At 44.2% G+C, this 20,071-nt stretch overlaps 1 protein-coding gene across 5 annotated transcripts in view; it reads left to right on the top strand.

Moving 5' to 3' along the window:
* snrnp25 (small nuclear ribonucleoprotein 25) overlaps positions 1-20,071 on the top strand; it is a 55,271-nt gene that overhangs the window by 27,092 nt on the left and 8,108 nt on the right. For 4 of the 5 annotated variants that reach the window (XM_043711131.2, XM_087998018.1, XM_087998017.1 and 1 more), the window contains exon 7: positions 2,381-3,662. The exons of the other annotated variant lie outside the window; for it this stretch is intronic. The gene's annotated coding sequence lies outside the window, so the exon portion shown is untranslated. Of the gene's footprint in view, positions 1-2,380; positions 3,663-20,071 lie in introns of those variants that run through there. 5 annotated transcript variants of the gene reach the window in all.

Below are 20,071 nucleotides of genomic sequence, written 5' to 3' on the forward strand. Positions count from 1 at the left end.
GTGTGTGTTGGGGGAGTTTGTGGTGTGTGTGAGAGGGTTGTGTTGTGTGTGTGTGGGGATTTGTGATGTGTGTGGGGGGGAGGGGTTTGTGGGTGTGTAGGGTGTGTGTAGGGTGTGTGTGTGGGTTTATGGTTTGTGGTGTGTGGATTTGTGTGTGTGGGTTTGTGGTGTGTGTGGGTTTGTGGTGTATGTGTGTGTGGGTGTGTGGCGCGTGTGTGGGATTGTGGCGTGTGTGAGTTTGTGGTGTGTGTGTTTTGTGGTGTGGGTGTGTGGTGTGTGGGGAGATTTATGATGTGTGGTGTATGGTGTGTTTGTAGTGTGTGTGTGTGGTTTTGTGGGGATTTGTGATGTGTGTGGGGGGGAGGGGTTTGTGGGTGTGTAGGGTGTGTGTAGGGTGTGTGTAGGGTGTGTGTGTGGGTTTATGGTTTGTGGTGTGTGGGTTTGTGGTGTGTGTGGGTTTGTGGTGTATGTGTGTGTGGGTGTGTGGCGCGTGTGTGGGATTGTGGCGTGTGTGAGTTTGTGGTGTGTGTGTTTTGTGGTGTGGGTGTGTGGTGTGTGGGGAGATTTATGATGTGTGGTGTATGGTGTGTTTGTAGTGTGTGTGTGTGGTTTTGTGGTGTGTGTGGGTTTGTGGTGTATGGTGTGTGTAGGTTTGTGGTGTGTGTGTTGGGATGTGAGTGCGTGGTGTGTGTGTTTGAGGTGTGGTTTGTGTGTGGGGTATGGGTGTGGTTTGTGTGTGGGGGTTTATGATGTGTGGTGTATGTGTGTTTGAGGTGTGTGGCGGTTGTGTGTGTGTGTGTGGGGGTTTGTGGTTGTGTGTGTGTGATTTTGTGGTGTGTGGTACATGTAGGTTTGTGGTGTGTGGGTTTGAGGTGTGTGATGTGTGTGGGTGTTTGTGTGTGATGTATGGGTGTGTGGGGGTTTATGATGTGTGGTGTATGTGTGTTTGAGGTGTGTGGCGGTTGTGTGTGTGTGGGGGTTTGTGGTTGTGTGTGTGTGATTTTGTGGTGTGTGGTACATGTAGGTTTGTGGTGTGTGGGTTTGAGGTGTGTGATGTGTTTGGGTGTTTGTGTGTGATGTATGGGTGTGTGGGGGTTTATGATGTGTGGTGTATGTGTGTTTGAGGTGTGTGGTGTGTGTCTGGGTTTGGGGTATGTGGTGTGTGGTGTGTGTGTGGGTTTGAAGTGTTTGGGTATGGGGTATGTGGAATGTTTGGGTGTGGGGTGTGTGTGGGGTTGTTGTGTGTTTGTGGTGTGTTTGTGTGGGTGCGTGGTGTGTGGGTTTGAGGTGTGTAATGTGTGTGGGGTTTTGTGGAGTGTGTGGTATGTGTGTGGGTTTGTGCTGTGTAATGTGTATGGGTGTATTGTGTATGTAGGTGTGGGGGGTGGGGTGGGATGGGTATCAGGTTTATAGTTAACCAGGAATTAGAGCAGGTTCTAATCCTTTAGCCTGTCCTAGGTAACTGTCTGTGTAACTAAACTGAAATTCTGTGAATCCCCACCCTGCCTCAAACTTGGAGAGTTTTCCAGAAGTTTCCAAATGCCAGGTTATTGTCATCAGATGATTCAACATTCTGGGCAGTTACCTTGCCAACAGTGTGTCGGGACATCGGAAAGGTTCTTATGTACACCTTTCAGGCTGTGAGAGGTCTCCAATATCCCGAGGTACCTGGATTAACAGCATGTGTTTTCATGGAATCATAAAGTTCCTGCAGTGTGGAACCAGGCCATTCGGCCCATTGAGTCCACACTGAAGAGCATCCCACTCAGACCCATTCCCCTACCATATCCCTGTCATGCTGGATTTCCCATGGTTAACCCACTGAGCCTACATATCCCTGAACATTAGGGGCAATTTCCCATGGCCAATCCACTTAAGGGGCACATCTTTGGACTGTGGGAGGAAAAAGGGAATACCTGGAGGAAACCCACACAGACACGGGGAGAATGTGCCAAGTCCACACAGACAGTCGCCCGAGGATGGAGTTGAATCTGGGACCCTGGTGCTGTGAGGCAGCTGTGCTAACCACTGAGCTACCGTGCTTGAATGTGCATGGTGTGGCATCAAGCTGGTGAAAGATAACTGTAGTAACCCATGACTGCAGTGTGGTATTGTACATTTAGTACTATGATTTTAGTAAGGGATGGTTAAGAATTATCTGCACCTTAAAGGTGTATTTCTTTGCGATTCTTTTCACTGCACCACTATCAATGGGAACTCTGCATACCTTTAAAACTCAGCAGCATTCAGGGTTAGCTCAATCCTTATTGTCAGGTCTTTACGATTTCATCGCTCATGTTATTTTTGTTTTTTTAATACTACAGTAGAAAAATGTGAACTATTTTCACGTATCTGTTTTTTGGCTTTTTGTTTCTTCCAGATTTGTGTAAATCTTAGCACGTGTCCAAAAGGCAGATTTGTCTTGTAGAGAGATATGTGTTGCTGTCTCTCTACTTCTGAGAAAACTCTTCACCAGAGGACGAAGCACAGGAGTTGTATCATTCATTAGAACTTCAGTGATAAGGAACAAGCCATTTTCAGAATTGTCACAAATTGTAATTCGACATACAGTATTCTGTTGGGTTGTATAAGGTGTTTATTGAATGATTCAATGTGTTTAGAGATTAACTCTTATTTTTGCAATCCAGTTAGTTATATTAAAATCCATATGTCATAAGTCTGTTTAAGTACAAAACTAGCATTGTGCAAATGAAAATTATAATAGGATGTATCTAAACATTGGAAGAGCCTTATAAAAGTATTTTCAAATGCTACAGAGCTGCTTAAAGTCAGGTATTCTTTCAGATTTTTATCTATTAGTATTTACGAAGGTATAGTATTGACAAATAAGATACCACCAGATGATTAGAACAAAGAACATAGAAAAATACAGCACAGTACAGGCCCTTCGGCCCTCGATCTTGCACCGATCCAAGCCCACCTAACCTACACTAGCCCACTATCCTCCATATGCCTATCCAATGCCCGTTTAAATGCCCATTTGATGTATCTTGAATCAGGTATTAACTACTCATTGTGTAAAAGATGATTTCTGGGTCTCAATCCCCCATCTGAATCGACATTGTTCTCTCATACAAGAGTGAGCTTGCTCAGGGGCTTTTGTCAATCTCGCCACAACACAAGTAGCTCACTTCTGCCCTGCTGAGCAGCTGGCTGTTCACAACCTATACCCAAAATCCTAAACTTTCCTTTAGACACCTGACTCTTCCTGACTGGTGCTCTGGCAAATGAAGCAAGCCAGGTTATCTGAAACTCTGCACAGAAGCTGGCATTCTTGATTTCTGTCTTACTCCCCTGCCCCTCTGCTGGAATCAATTAAACAGGCCTCGCAATATATGCAAGCACTCGGCTATGATGCCAGAACTCAGGTTCGACTGAGAGACGTCGACCAATGAGATCATATCTGAGAGTCCAAGGTTACCTTGTAAGCCTGCCACCTGTGGAATTCTGTGGACCTGGTAATGCCCGGAATGAAGAGAGCCTTCCTCCCAACTTAATGTGGGAAATTTTCACCAGCTCACTGGCAAACTGGCCCCCGTTTTGTAAATGCAATAATTCAGCTACATCTAAGTAGCAGTGCGTGTTTTGGATATTGTTCTTAAAAATAAAATCTGAGCATTAAAGTTTTTCTTTTTTCACAACCTTCGTTATACACATTTATTGAAACACTTTCTTTGTGAGTAATTTTAAAATTAGGAAGTCCTTTTTTTTTAATATTGAGTATTATAAATCTGAAGCAGTATTTTACTCCAGCTATTTCTAAGCCTTTATGAAGTGAGCACTTCAGTTGGAACGTACAAAGCATTTCTTTGTTGACAGTGTAAAAATGGCTGCTGCATCCGAATGTTTGGCTGAATGCTAATTCAGGATCTTCCACACCTCATATCTAACCTCTTTTGTTAAGTTGTAGACGATGGTCTTTGGGCTCCTCGATGTTTTCCATCATCAAAACCATGAGATGAAAAGCTAGTTATGTGAGGCCAGTGCTCCTGAAATATTGCTCCTCTGGGTCGCCGAGATACAAAATAAATTTAATGTGGGTGCTGGAAATCTGAAATAAAAGCAAAGAACATTAGAAATGCTGTGAGTCAACATCTGTGGAGGGAGAAATAGTACAGAGTTAGTAGCCAGATGTTTTTCATGGAGATGTGTGGACTATGCCTTGACTCCAAAGTAACAGACAAGCCTCAGGCCCAGAAGTCATGACTGTCTTTATGTCACATCCTATTTCTGATTGTAGTGTACATGGGGTGAAGGGTGGCTAATATAGGCAAACCTGAGCTCAGCAGGGTCAGTTGTACTCAGTGCTGAGACAAAGCAGGCGCCATCTTCGCTGAGCAGAGGCCCTTGCCAATAGTGTGGGGGTTATGAATCTTTACTAGTAAATGCTCTGGAAGGGAAGATAAGGTCCTTAGAGCTATGAAGTTATTTACATCTCCATCACCCTAAAAATTGAATTAGCAGCCTGCATGTGTTGGTGAAAGATTTAACAAAAAAAGCAGTCAAGTTAGTTCAAACCCCAACCTAATTTTTTTTTAGAAAGGGAAAAGAATAGGCTGTCTGTGTCTGTGAGAGATTAAAAAAAAATCTTCCAACAGTTACTCTGTTGACATATTCCTTAATGTGATCATTATATCCTCATTGAGTGGCGCTTTCCACTTTCAGCCAGCACAGTAAGGGGTTGTCAGTTCCCAGTTTGATTGATAGTCCAAAGAGGATGTTAAAGGATCAGCTGACTTTTATGTAGTTTAATGAATATAATTTTATTTTTCTAAGGGATTAAGTGTTTGAAAGAATTTAAAATTAGTTATTGGGCTTACATGAAGGAGTTTTTTATATCGTAATTAAAATCTACAAATCAAGGTAAACTTTATTTTGTCTCTGCATGGCTTCTGAGGTCTGTCGATGGTGGATAGTCAGTGAGTTTACATGGAGGGCGTGAGGGCAAAATGTGGATATCATTAAGATGGCATAGTGATAGAAGAGGCCATGGATTGGCAAATTAGAATCAAGGTGGTATGGGAGCTCTGGGGGAGGTTGGATCAATGGATTTGCATGTGTTCACACGTATAGGATATGGAGAGTAGGTGCAGAGGAGGGCTATGAGGCCTAATATCTAACAAAGCATCTAAGACAAAGGCCCATAGAACTGAGAAAGAGCCTTTGAAACATAACACTTATAGCAGCCCTTGTGGCCTTGTCTGCTGTCTGATCTGGGAGTGAAAGTCCAGGCCAAAGTTTCCTGTCAATGACCTTTGGTTAGAATTGGTAAATGTCGATAGGCAGGGGCATGTTGCATCAGTAGCATTTCATTAGCTGAAACCGCTGGTTGCCTTCAGTTTCCAGCAATTTCATCATTGTCAGGATTATTGATTAAACATATGTGTGACAAAGTCTAAGATGTTACATTAGCAAGGTTGTGTTTATTGCATGTGAGACGATTTTTTAAAAAAGAATCAGAAAGTCTCTCCCAGATGAATTGAATAACAGGAATTATTACAAACCTAGAGAGTATAGCTTCATGAAGTCACATGCAGTCAGCCTGAACATCCCGAATTAATACGAAATCTGTGAGCCTTATGAACCTTTTAAAGTACCGACTTCAGTGACCAATGAACTCATTTGTTTGGAAGTCCGACCATGTGATTAACCAAAAGGGATATTAGTGAAAGCATCACCGAGAACTGAGCGTCAGTGGTGGAGAGACTGGATGTTTGTGGATGTGGTGCCAATCAAGCGGGGGCTGCTTTGTCTTGGATGGTGTCAAGTTTCTTGAGTGTTGTTGGAGCTGCACCCATCGAGACAAGTGGGGAGTATTCCATCACACTCCTGACTTGTGCCTTGTAGATGGTGAACAGGCTTTGGGGAGTCAGGAAATGAGTTACTCGCTGCAGAACTCTGATTCTTTGACCTGATCCCTTAGCCACTGCTAGTTCCATTGATCCAGTTCCATTTCTGGTCAATGGTAATCCCCAGGATGTTGATAGTGGGTGAGTCAGTGATTGTAACGCCATTGAAAAGAAGGGTTGGTGGTTAGATTCTCTCTCATTGGAGATGGTCATAGCCTGGCACTTGTGTGTGGTGAATCTTATTTGCATTTCTTGTCATTTGTCAGCCCATGCCTAGATATTTCCCAGATCATGTTGCATTTGAACGTGGATTGCCTCAGCATCTGTGGAATGGAATCATTGGTGAACCTCCCCATTTCTAACCTTCTGATAGAGGGAAGGTCATTCGTGAAGCAGCTGAGGATGCTTGGGTGGAGAACACTACCATGAGGAACCCCTGCAGAGGTGTCCTGGAGCCGAGATGATTGACCTCCAACAACCACAACCATCTTCTTCTGTGCCAATTATGACTCCAACCAGTGGAGATTTTGCCCCGATGCCCATTGATTCCAGTTTTGCTAGGCCTCCTGGATGCCACACTTGGTCATATATGGTTTTGATGTCAAGGGTTGGCACTCTCACTTTATCTCTGGAATTCAGCTCTGTTGTTCATGTTTGAACCAAGGTTATAATGAGGTCAGGAGCTGAGTGACCCTGGCGGAACCCAAACTGGGCGTCACTGAGCAGGTTATTGCTGAGCAGGTGCTGCTTGATAGCGCTGTCGATGAGACCTTTACTGATGATGGAGAGTAGATTGATGGGGTGGTAATTGGCTGGGTTGGATTTGTCCTGTTTTTTGTGTCCAGGACATACCTGAGCAATTTTTCACATTATCAGGTCGATGCTAGTGTTGTAGCCACGTTGAAGAACGTGGCTCGGGGAGCAGAAAGTTCTGGAGCACAGGTCTTCAGTACTATTGCCGGAATATTGTCAGGGCCTGTAGAGTTTGCAGTAACTGTCCCTTGATGATAGGTGGAGTGAATTGGATTGATTGAAGCCTGGTATCTGTAACACCGGGGCCCACTGGAGGAGGCCGAGATGGATCATCCACTCGGGACTCTGGCTGAAGATCACGACGAAAGCCTCAGCCTTATCTATTGCACTGATGTGCTGAGCTCTTCCATCATTGGGGATGGGGTTATTTGTGGAAACTCCTCTCCCAGTGAGTTAATTGTCCACCACCATTCACTACTGAATGTGGCAGTTCGGCAGAGCTTAGATCTGATCTGTCTGTCATTTGCTGCTTATGCTATTTGGCATGCAAGTTTCCTGCCTCACCGAATTGACACCTCATTTTCAGGTATACCTGATGCTACTGGCATGCCCTCCTACACTCTCCATTGAACCGGGGTTGATCCCCTGGCTTGATGGTAATGGTTGAGTGGGGCATATGCTGGGCCATGAGGTTGCAGATTGTGCTGGAGTACAATTATGCTGCTGTTGGTAGCCCATAGTGTCTCATGGATTCCCAGTCTTGAGTCACTAGATCTGTTTGAAATCTGTCTCATTTAGGACTGTGATAATGCTACCCAAACAATGGAGGGTATTCTCAATGTGAAAGCACAACTTTGTCCTCATAAGAACTGTGCAGTGGTCACTCTTACCAATACTGTCACAGACAGGTGCATCTGCATATGGCAGATTGGTAAGGATAAGGTCAAGTGTGTTTTTCCCTCTTATTGGTTCCCTCACCACCTGCTGCAGACCCAGTCTAGCAGCTATGTCCTTTAGGACCCGACCAGCTCGATCAGTAGTACTGCTGCTGAGCCACTCTTGGTGATGGATATTGAAATATCGACCCCATTCTGCACCCTTGCTTCCCTCAGTGTTTCATCTAAGTGCTGTTCAACATGGAAGAGTACTGATTCACCAGCCGAGAGAGGACAGTGCGTGAGAATCAGCAGGAGGTTTTCCTGTCCATGTTTAATCTGGAGCTGTTAGACTTCATGGGGTCTGGAGTCAATGTTGAGGATTCCCAAGGCAACTCCCTCCTGACTATATATCACTGTGCTGCTCCCTCTTCCTGGTCTGTCCTGCTGGTGTTCTTACTCCGCTGAAGTCAGGTCCACTTTTGTCGTAATGTTATGGTGAAGTGCTCACTGTCCCCCACGTACACATGATCTACTTGATCCGCCTAGTTTCCTACAACCAGGTCTAGCCATGCTTCCTTTCTTCTTGGACCTGACACTGTTGTAGGAAATCCTCCTGGACACAGTGGAAGAATACTTGTCCCTTGCTGCCTTTCCCAACTGTTCTTGTCCAGATTTAGGTTCCCCCAGTAGAGCTATTCCATAGTGCTCACAGCACTCTGCAACCTCCTTGCAGATATGTTCCTCTACATCCTTCCCACTCTCTGGTTGTCTGTACACTACACTGAGCAATTCAATTGCATACTTTGCCCTAACCAAATCGATTCTGTCTTTCAGCAATTTGGGACATCCTGTTTCTCCTGCAGTGTTCTCCTTAAACCAATCCTCCTCTTTTACCTCCTTTCCTAGCTTTCCTAGGAAAGGAGGTAACATTTACACTCAGTCCTGCCCTTTCTTTTCTCAACACGCTGTCATCACAATTCCACAGGACAGCCTGTGTCTGGAACACACCAGCCTTATTTATTATACTCCATGGACAGTGGCCCAGAAGGCTTTCAGTCTTGGCTTTGTTCACCCAGTGTGTACAGCTGTCAATCCATTCCCAAAGTCCAAGCAATTTTAAGTCTTCCCTTCTGCACCGTCTTTCCAGCCACACGTTTACCCGTCTTATCCTTCTGATTCTACATTCACCAGCACATGATCGCACAAATAAGCCAGAGGTTACTGCTTTTGAGATGCTGCTTGGCAATTCTCGACTGAGCACCTTAAGTTCTGACTGCAGACCCATACCCCCATTGCTGACTACGTCACTGGTGCCAACACGGACAACAACCTTTGGCTGATTCTCTTCCCTCTTGAAGCCACCTGTTGACCTCGGCAGCAGATGGGCAGCAGGCCACTGCCAAGTCAAGCCTAGGGCTGCAGCAGCCTCTATCTGTTCCCTACTTAGAGAATCCTCTTAAAGAATCAGTACTGCTCTTCTCTCCTTGTAGAACTGGCCCATCTGCAGTTCCAGAGGCTTGGCTTTTGCTACCCTCCTCTGAGGAACCATCGTCCTCTCCAGTATCCTGAACAGGAAAGCGTGGGACCTTAGGGGACTCTTGCAACATCTCCTGAATGGTTCTCTTGGGCTGCCTTTTTTCATGCAGAGGTTGGCGCGTGTATGGAATGAGCTGCCAGAGGATTTGGTGGAGGCTGGTACAATTACAATATTCATAGGAAGCAGTAAGAGGGATCTGGCAAATGGGACAAGATCAGATTAGGATGTCTGCCTGGCAAGGCCGAGTTGGACTGAAGAGTCTGTTTCTGTAGTGTATGACTCTCTCAACTTGCGTACAGGTCTGCGTACAATTCTGAGGAAGAGTCATTTTGGATTCAAAAAGTAAACTCAATTTCTCTCTCCACAAATGCTGCTAGACCTGTTGAGTTTCTCCCCGACTTTCTGTTTTTATCTCAGATCTCCAGCGTCAGTGGCATTGTGTCAAAGTGAAACAGCAACACATCATTAACTTTTTAAAGAGTTATGAATTTCGTATGCTTTCCTTCCAATTTATTTCTACATTTACAGCGAAAAACACTAACACTTCAGGTTGTAAAAGAAAGTCATAAACACCTTTTATGCACTTTGAATGAAATATTCAAAGTACAGAACTAATGTCGCCCTCTGCCACAGTGAAATATCATGCATATTCATCACAAATGCAATATAATGCACTTGCACAATTCCCTGGCATGCATAATTATTATAGCAGTAGTAACAGTCACCCAAATCATTGGTTCTCCATTTAAAATGATCGTGCTACACGGGATTAGACACATTCACTCCACTTCAGCTCATAGACCTTCAGAAGGAGTTACCTAAATTTCCAGGATCCTATTTGACACAGCCAGGATTTACTGGAAGAATTTCTGTCTTTCTGAGTTATAAGTTTGAACTGTGGAAGAAAATCTCTTTTGTTTGTGTTACTTGTAATTCCAATGCTATCGCCAAAACCAATGAGGAAAATGATCAAAGTAATTTAATCATCGAAACACTATCAGGAATGTTAAAAATACTTGATTCTGCTTCGAATGTAATCGATCTTAACTTTGTTTTTGATCTGCAATGAAGGAACTTAGATTGTGGATACTCAGCACTATGTCTTTGATTTCTTAGATTTATAAAAATGTTTGGATCCAATTTTTTGTAAGAAAATAGCAAACATAGGAAAAACATTAGCTCGGTCACTTGTCCCTTTGCTAATTTGTTGAATTGTGGAAATGTTGAAGAGTGTTGAGTGTACATTGTGAGAGGGATGGTGTTTTCCACATTTGGAGCACTGGACTCCTTCAGGAAGTGTTAGCATTAAGTTAACCCACCAAAGCCTCAATTACTTTGTGGATTTCTGCACTTAATTTTTCGGCTAAACTGAGCAGATTGAAAAAAGTGGAAGGGGTTTAAAAAATGGAGGAAATTTTTTTCAGGAGCACGTTCAAGTTAAGACTTGTAGAAATAGAATTAGAAGTTGGAAATAAAGATTAGATTAAGAGGAAAACATGAAACAGAAACAAAATGCAAAAACAATAAAGGTTTAACATAGAGTCATAGAGACGTACAGCACGGAAACAGACCCTTCAGTCCAACTCGTTCATGCTGACCAGATCTCTTAACCTAATCTAGTTCCATAAGCCAGCACTTAGCCCATATCCGTCTAGACCCTTCCTATTCATACACCCATCCAAATGCCTTTTAAATGTTGTACCAGTCTCCACCACTTCCTCTGGCAGCTCATTCCATACATGTACCACCCTCTGCATGGAAACGTCCCTTAGGTCCCTTTTATATCTTTCCCCTCTCACCCTAACCCTATGCCCTCTAGTTCTGGACTCCCCCACCTCAGATAAGACCTTGTCTATTTACCCTATGATTTTATAAACCTCTATAAGGTCACCCCTCAGCCTCCGATGCTCCAGGAAAAACAGTCCCAGCCTATTTGCAGGGTGGCATGGTGGCTCAGTGGTTAGCACGGCTGCCTCACAGTGCTAGGGACCTGTGTTTGATTCCAGCCTTGGGTGACTGCCTGTATGGAGTTTGCACATTCTCCCCGTGTCTGCGTGGGTTTCCTCCGTGTGCTCCGGTTTCCTCCCACAATCCAAAGATGTGCAGGTCAGGTGAATTGGCCACGCTAAATTGCCCGTAGTGTTCGGTGCATTAGTCAGAGGTAAATGGGTCTGGGTGGGTTATTCTTCGGAGAGTCGGTGTGGACTTGTTGGGCTGAAGGGCCTCTTTCCACACAGTAGGGAATCTAATCTATTCAGCCTCTCCCTGTAGCTCCAACCCTGGCAACATCCTTGTAAATCTTTCCCGAACCCTTTCAAGTTTCACAGCATCCTTCCGATAGGAGGGAGACCAGAATTGCACGCAATATTCCAACAGTGGCCTAACATAATGTCCTGTAAAGCTGCAACTTTGTATTAATAATGATTGTCATTAGAATAATACTTTCACTGTTCTGGAAACAGCTGGTGGAAAGTTTTGATTTGAAGGAGTTAAGCAAAGTAACCTTGACAGTTGGATAAGAGCATTAGAAGCTGAAATCACAGAGAAACTCTCAAAAGATTACAGAGGAATTTTAAAACTGACTACCTTCCGTAATAAGAATCCATGTTGGTGAACAAAGGGTTAAACTGAGAGACAGGCAGCAATAATGGCTGATCAATGAAACTAAACTTTTTGCCATCACCCTTGAGTTTAAGAGGGATGGGAAGTAGAAGAATAAAGGGAAGCCAAGTAGTCAGGGTAAAGAATGGATAACTGGGAATGCCCCACGGGTCTGCGCTTCTGGTCAAAAAAAGAGAAATAATTGAAGGTATATGCCTCACAGCTCCCAGGTTCAATTCCCACTTCAGGCACCTGTCTGTGTGGAGTTTGCACGTTCTCCCCGTGTCTGCGTGGGTTTCCTCTGGGTGCTCCTGTTTCCTCCCACAGTCCAAAGATGTGCAGATCAGGTGAATGGGCCATGCTAAATTGCCCATAGTGTTAGGTGAATGGGGTAAATGTAGGGGAATGGGTCTGTGTGGGTTGCTCCTCGGGGGGGGGTCGGTGTGGACTTGTTGGGCCGAAGGGCCTGTTTCCACACTGTAAGTAATCTAATCTAAAACAAAATGGGACACATTGACTCAGAAGGTTAGCAATAGCAAATGTCACCCATGGGCCTTACCAGAGTTTCATGAGTCCAAAAAGGGAAGCCATTTTGTGTTGGACCAAGTTGTAGCTGTAAGTGCAAGTAAATAACTGAGGGCGAACACTGCTGGGAAGGTAGAATGAAATCATATTGAGAGATGTAAAGGGTTTTTGTCCAGAGGAAAGAAAGTCCTCTTTTTTCCTTCAAGTGATGCAGCCAAATTCAGAACAATACTCAGAGAAACAGGGGCTACTCAAATTTTGTTTCCCCTTCATGAAGATCAATGAAAGTGAAAGGATAGCTGGAGAGTATATCACAGTTCCATTGCATAAGGTCTCATTGGAGTATCTGGATGGGATAGTTAAGTGATGATGTGGAGGAGCCAGTGTTGGACTGGGGTGGACAAAGTTAAAAATCACACAACACCAGGTTATAGTCCAACAGGTTTATTTGGAACCACCTGATGAAGGAGCAGCGCTTCGAAAGCTGGTGATTCCAAATAAACCTGTTGGACTATAACCTGGTGTTGCGTGATTTTTAACGTAGTTAAGAGATTAATGGATTTTCTCTTGGGAAAAGATCATTTGACTGGAATGAGACTTACAATTTTGTCTAAAATCACAGCAAGTCTGAAAAGAGGCTAAAGAGGCAGGACAGTCTGCAAGAACAGGTTTTAAGTTTCTTTTCCCATCATGTTTAATAACCAGAGCAACTGCTGCACAAAGTCTAACACCAGAGGTCACAGTTGAACCACAAGCAGGCATTGGGATAGCTGAAGCGCTGTTTAAAAATGAAGATAATTCAAATGTAGCACTTGGCTTATCATTGCTAATTAAGGCCAAAGATGCAGATTGAATGGTTAAATCAGAGAGTGAAGACCCAAAACATGAACTCTGCTTTCTCTGCACAGATGCTGTCAGACCTGCTGGGTTTCTCCAGCAATTTCTGTTTTTGTCTGTATAATTTATTTGGATGATGTTGCAATATAGAGTGACATGTAAGAAATGCATGTAAGATAAGTGGAAGTCCTATTTAAGCAATTACAGTTGACTGGCTTCAGTAATGTATTTATCCAAAAGTGAATTTATGAAAGCAAGATTTAGGCTACTTGTGGAATATTGCGTGCAATTCTGGTCTCCTTCCTATCGGAAAGATGTTGTGAAACTTGAAAGGGTTCAGAAAAGATTTACAAGGATGTTGCCAGGGTTGGAGGATGTTGCTACAGGGAGAGGCTGAACAGGCTGGGGCCTTATAGAGGTTTATAAAATTATGAGGGGCATGGATAGGCTAAATAGACAAGGTCTTTTCCCTGGGATTGGAGAGTCCAGAACTAGAGGGCATAGGTTTAGGGTGAGATGGGAAAAATATATAAGGGACCTAAGGGGTAACTTTTTCACACAGAAGGTGGTATGTGTATGGAATGAGCTGCCAGAGGAAGTGGTGGAGGCTGGTACAATTCTAACATTTAAAAGGCATCTGGATGGGTACATGAATAGGAAGGGTTTAGAGGGATATGGGTGAAGTGCTGGCAAATGAGACTAGATTGGGTTGGGATATTTGGTCGGCATGGATGGGTTGGACCGAAGGATCTGTGACTCTATGACTGTAATGATTGAGTAAGAACAGGTGTTACTGAAATCCGCAAAAGTGAAAGCTGCTCCGAGAACTAATTGTGGTTTTTTTGGAATGTGTGCATCGCATTGGAAATTTCTGTGTAATTTCCGCACAATACCTGCATCTTGAATGAATCTGTGAAAGAGACAAGTGGCTTGGTCAGCTAAATGCCAGGCGGCCTTTCTACACCTAAAGACCTTTTTCCTCCTATAATCTATTTTTCTCATCAACATGTTCAGAGATGCTATTACACACATGTGCAGCAGGTGGGGCATGAACCTGGGTGTCTTGGTAAGGATACCACCTCGGTGCCAGAAAAGAGCCCTGGCGGTCCATGTTTGCTTTTCTTTCTTCTTTCCCCTCTTCCCCAACACTATTACTGCATCACAAGAAAGCCCAGCAGTAATGCTTTTTTACCCCCCTATATTTACCCGCAAGTTACCAGTGGTTTTAGTTTTGTACAGAGAATCTTTACAGGCCATTCAGCCCATCAGGTCCACACCGTCCATCTGAGGAGCATCCCACCCAGACCCACCTCCCCGCTACCTTACTCTACCCCTGTAACCCTGCATTTCCTATGACTAACCCACCTAGCCTGCACACCCCTGGGCACTGTGGGGCAATTTAACATGGCTAATGCACCAGGAGGAAAGCCACGCAGACACAGGGAGAATGTGCAAACTCCACTCAGATAGTCACCCAAGGCTGGAATCGTAACCGGGTGGTTAGCAGTGCTACCAACTGAGCCACTGTGCCACACTCACCGCCTCCCCCCCCCCCCCCCCCACCAACGACCCCACCCTGAGCCACTGTCCACAGTGAGATAGAAAAAATAAAGACACCGTTTTATTGGGGTTTATTTTTGGGGTTTTTCATCAGCAGGAAATCACCCGTGTGCCCAATCTGAAGGCAGTTCTCATAAATGAATCTGAATTGATTATTCTAGATTTTTCAATAAGGCAATTGATGCTGATGACTTGGAAATGGGTGCTTTCTTGTTACAAGATGAGGAGTGGGAGATATAGATGCCAGTGAGTTACTTTGCTAAGAATTAAACCAGTCTCAGAGGACGTATGCTATGATAGAAAAAGCAAATTTGGGGTTATTCTTCAACAGTTTGAAGTCCATGTCGCACACAGTAACAGAAAAACAAAACTATATGGATCAGAGCGATTTGAGGATGGCGTGTGGCTCAGTGGTTAGCACTTCTGCATCACAGCAGCCGGGTCTATAAATTCTGTGACTTACAATCTTATTCTCCACAACCACCTGATAAAGGAGCAGCGTGCCAAAAGCTAGTGTTTCCAAATAAACCTGTTGGACTACAACCTGGCATTGTGTGATTCTTAACTTTGTACACCCCAGTCCAACACCGGCTCCTCCAAATCATAGGTGAGACGAATTAGCCATTGGAAATGGGGTGTTACAGGGATAGGATAGGGGGGTGAGTCTGGGTGGGATGCTCTTTGTCGGGTGGGTGTGGAGTTGAAGGGCAAAAGAGCCAGTTTCCACACTGTTATTTCAAATATTTAAGATAAAATTATTTAAATTCTGGAACTGATAATGTGATTGCAAAGTGCAAAATGACGGTAGAATTTCAAGGTTTAAAAATTATGTCTCACAAACTTGATTGAGTTTTTTGAACAAGTAACAAAGAGGATGGGTGAGGGCAGAGCAGTGGACATGATCTATATGCACTTCAGTAAGACGAGGTTCCCCATGGGAGACTGGTTAGTAAGGTTGGATCTCATGGAATGCAGGGAGAACTCGCCATTTGGATACAGAACTGGCTCAAAGGTAGAAGACAGAGGGTGGTGGTGGAGGGTTGTTTTTCAACCTGGAGGCCTGTGACCAGTGGAGTGCCACAAGGATCGGTGCTGGGTCCATTACTTTTTGTCATTTATATAAATAAGTTGGATGTAAACAAAGAAGGTATTGTTAGTAAGTTTGCAGACGACACCAAAATTGGAGGTGTAGTGGATAGCAAAGAGGATAGCTCAGATTACAGCGGGATCTTGATCAGATGGACCAAGGGATGAGGAGTTTAATTTAGATAAATGCGAGCTGCTGCATTTTGGAAAAGCAAATCTTAGCAGGACTTATACACTTGATGGTCAGATCCTAGGGAGTGTGGCTGAACAAAGAGACCTTAGAGTGCAGGTTCATAGTTCCTGGGAGGCAGAGTCACAGGTGGATAGGATAGTGAAGGAGGTGTTTGGTTTGCTTTCCTTTATTGGTCAGAGCATTGAATATAGGAGTTGGGAGGTCATGTTTCAGCTGTACAGGACATTGGTTAGGCCACTATTCTGGTCGGAAGGATGTTGTGAAACTTGAAAGGGCTCAGAAAAGATTTACAAGGACATTGCCAGGGTTGGAAGACTTGAGCTATAGGAAGAGACTGAATAGGTTAGGGCTATTTTCCCTGGACCGTCGGTGGCCTTATAGAGATTTACAACATTATGAGGGGCATGGATAGGATAAATAGAGAAAGTCTGTTCCCTAGGGTGATGGGAATCCAAAACTAGAGGGCATAGGTTTAGAGTGAGAGGGGAAAGATATAAAAGCGACCTAAGGAGCAACTTTTTCACACAGAGGGTGGTGCGTGTATGGAATGAGCTGCCAGAGGAAGTGGTGGAGGCTGGTACAATTACAACATTTAAAAGGCATCTGGATAGGTACATGAATAGGAAGGGTTTGGAGGGATATGGGACTAGATTGGGTTGGGATATCTGGTCGGCATGGAAGAGTTGGACTGAAGAGTCAGTTTCTGTGCTGTACATCTCTATGACTCTATAACTGGTGAAAGAGTGTGTAAGAGCAGGAAAGAGGCTAAGTGGGCGTAGGTCTTGTGCTTTATAGTTTGTGTGTCATGTACCGTTTGCTGAAATCCGCTGTTTTGAAATACTGTTGGATTTGCTGAGGTTGAAGGCATGTGTATTTGTTTTCTGCATTTTTGATTGCAAACTAAAAGGGCTGTTTAAACCAAGGCTTTGGAAGGAAATGCTGAATTTTTAAAAATAGCGAGTCACTAATGCTGATTTGGTGTTTGTCGATGTCTGCAGATTGTGATTTGGCCAGCAGTACGTACCTGATTGGTTTGTGCAGGTGAGACCAGCCACGGATGCTAAATGTGATCAGCCTGGTGGCACCCCATGTTTGTGTGCGTGCATGTGCGAGCGCGCACACGTATGTGTGTAGCCAGTTCTTTTCTCCTACCAGTTGCTGTAAGTTAATGCCTTTATTCAGTAACAATGAGACTTTTCATTTCATGTACCAATTGCCCTCTGTCTCCCGTGAGGAAATGAAGGAAGCTAGAGAAAGGTGACTGAAGAATTGTCCTGGCAGGATGAAGGAACATTACAATAAACATATCAACTGGTGCCATTGAACTCTCTTTCCCAGTTCTTTTCCGATGCGTGTGTGTGGAGGATTATAGTTTTAACTCACAGAATCATATGTTGATACTTTCTAGCTGTTTGCTTATGACCACACTGGGTGAAGAATTCCTTTCTTGGTCATTTGATAGATATGGATCTCAGGGAGAGCAGTCTCTGGGAAATGGATCCCCCTCCCCACTAACATCTTGCTGAATGACTCTCCAAAAGCCAGGAATGATAAGGGCAGCATTTATTGCAGTTTTTCCTACAGCCTGACAGTTATGAGACAGGTTACTGTGTGCAGCAGTGGCTGATTGGCTTCTGTGTGATTTATATCTCATGCCCAGCCATGGGAAGTTTGTGCGCTAAGGGCGATATTAACCTGTGGTACCTCAACAACACGGCCCGCTGGTGATCCCTGTTCCACTCCTCACATGTTAGTCTGTGAGGGGATTCTCACTTACTCATCCGGACCTCATTTCTAATATAGCAGGGTTCAGGGACAGCTCCTTCAGTGGGAGCAGGACCAAGCTGTTTTAAACAAAGGGGTCAGCTTGTTGGGCCTCTACCAAGCAAGTGCTGTTTCCTACCTCACTCAGTACATAGCCCTGACTGCTCAGCTCTATCAAAGAGCCGCTAAGGGCCAAATGGCCTCCACACTGCTGTCTCATTCTGTGACTGTGATAGGTCTTGAGAATGAAGAATACTTTAACTGAGAATGTTATATGTGGAAAGGAACATCTCTGGGACACACGCAATACACAATCCCAATGCCCTGTGCCTCAACACTTCAACTCCCCTTCCCACTCCACCAAGGACTCGCAAGTCCTGGGCCTCCTCCACTGCCACATTCTAGCCACCCAACACCTGGAGGAAGAACACCTCATCTTCCACCTTGGGACCCTCCCACGTTTCCTCACCTCCCCTTCCCCCACCTTATCCCAGATCCAACCCTCCAACTCTGCACCCGTCCTCTTGAACTGTCCTACCTGTCCACCTTCCTTCCCATCTATCTGCTCCACCCTCCGGTCTGACCTATCACCATCACTCCCCACTTTTATCTACCTATCACCTTCCAAACTACCTTTCCCCCAGCCCCACCCCCCTCCCATTTACCTGCCAGCCCCCTTGGGCTCCCTCACATTCCTGATGAAGAGCTTATGCTCGAAACGTCTCCTGCTCCTCGGATGCTGCCTGACTGCTGCCTGACCTGCTGCAATTTTCCAGCAACACACTTTTTGACTCTGAAATTAAAGTGAACACCCCCTAGTTTCAGCCTACCTTATCAACTCTTCATTCTTTCATTCACTCGAATTCGACCGCTATTAAGCTTTTCGACTCAACGCAATAGAAGTCCAGTCTGTGCAATGTTTCCTCAATCTTGCAACACTCTGACACCCTAATGTAGGCAGAAAAGGTGAAGTGTGGTTGACCTGGGAGTAATTGGAGGCTCCCATCAGCAGTGCCATCATGCATGAGTTGGATTACCCATCTTTAAATGGAGTGAAACACAGAAAGACACTTGACAGGAAAGTTCTCAGACAACACACGGCAGTGACTACAATTGAAGGTTGGATGACTGTGCTATTCTAATGCATCTTGGAGTTGTCCTCTGTGAAACATTTATGAGAATGTGGGGAGCAAGCACACCCTCCCAAGACAATACAGTCATAAATCCCTGATATGGGGTTAAGGGCGCACACCCTGTCATAGCTCAGCAGCCTGTTAAAGATTGCATGGTTGAAAAGGAGCATTTCCCTGGCTTCCCTGTTAACACTCTTCCCTCAATCAACAAAAACAAAACAAAAGATGAACTGGTCATTCATCTTTTTTACAACATCTGGCCTTAGGTTTTGAGTAGCTAAAGAGAAATACAAAGAGTTTTCAGTACTGGGCTAAGCTCACTGAGATGCGAAGTGATGCGGACCAAGTGAATGGAAAACAGAGATTGGCAGGCTAATCTTTCCTGAAGGTAATAGTTCAGCTATAGATTCGGCACTTTCCCACAAAGGGGAAAGGTGAGACATCCAGAGTTTGAGTTCACTGTATAACAAAGGATGTGAAAATGGTGGTTTATGATACATTTTAGATTCACGCTACACCAGGGAGGCTAACTAAATATTGGAAGTGGAAGAGAACCACTTACGAAATTATGGGTCACAGAGTCACCAAAGACAATGAATGAGAATTGATCTAGAGTACAGATACACACATCACTTAAAGTAGCAACACAGTTTAATAAGGAACAAATATAACATACAACTAAGGTTCACCTCTGGATGAATGTTATAACTTTGGTTGGATCATTGCATTTTCCATAATATCAAAAGGAGAAGATACATAAAAGATTTATATGAATGATAACACAACTGGATAATTATATCTGTTAGGAAGGATGGAATAGATGTGATTCTTCTCAGTACAAATCCAGTTACAAAGAGATTCTTTTGCTGGAGGTTAATAAAAGCCCCCTCCTGGAAGTAGAAAGGAACAGCATAGTCTAATCATGAAATGGATATGGTGAGGCTACAGGGTCCACTGTTGGCAGGGAAACAAGTATTGAATTATGACACCTTTAAGAAGTACACACATCATATCATCATTGGATCATAGCACATGACCAGAATACATAGGTCTCAGACTCCATCTTACTTCACTTGGAACATAACATTCATTGGAAGCATGCTGCACTGTTGTAACATAATAGCTTACTATAGGCTTATGTGCCTGAAGAATGAAATGTTTGTACAGGACTAGTTTGTTGTTATAAATGTCTGTTGGATTCTTCAGTACCGTGATATCCATACTTCGTTTCTTCTTCAACAAGAGATAACACCAACCCTGCCATGAAGGATCTGTTTCTGTGCTGTATCACAGAAGGCAACCTCACGCCAGCAAAGTAGATTTGGTGAATGGGT

This window comes from Chiloscyllium plagiosum, unplaced genomic scaffold (assembly GCF_037043375.1).
Source record: "Chiloscyllium plagiosum isolate Xiang-an unplaced genomic scaffold, Cpla_swu_hap1 HiC_scaffold_20, whole genome shotgun sequence".
Classification (NCBI taxonomy): domain Eukaryota; kingdom Metazoa; phylum Chordata; class Chondrichthyes; order Orectolobiformes; family Hemiscylliidae; genus Chiloscyllium; species Chiloscyllium plagiosum.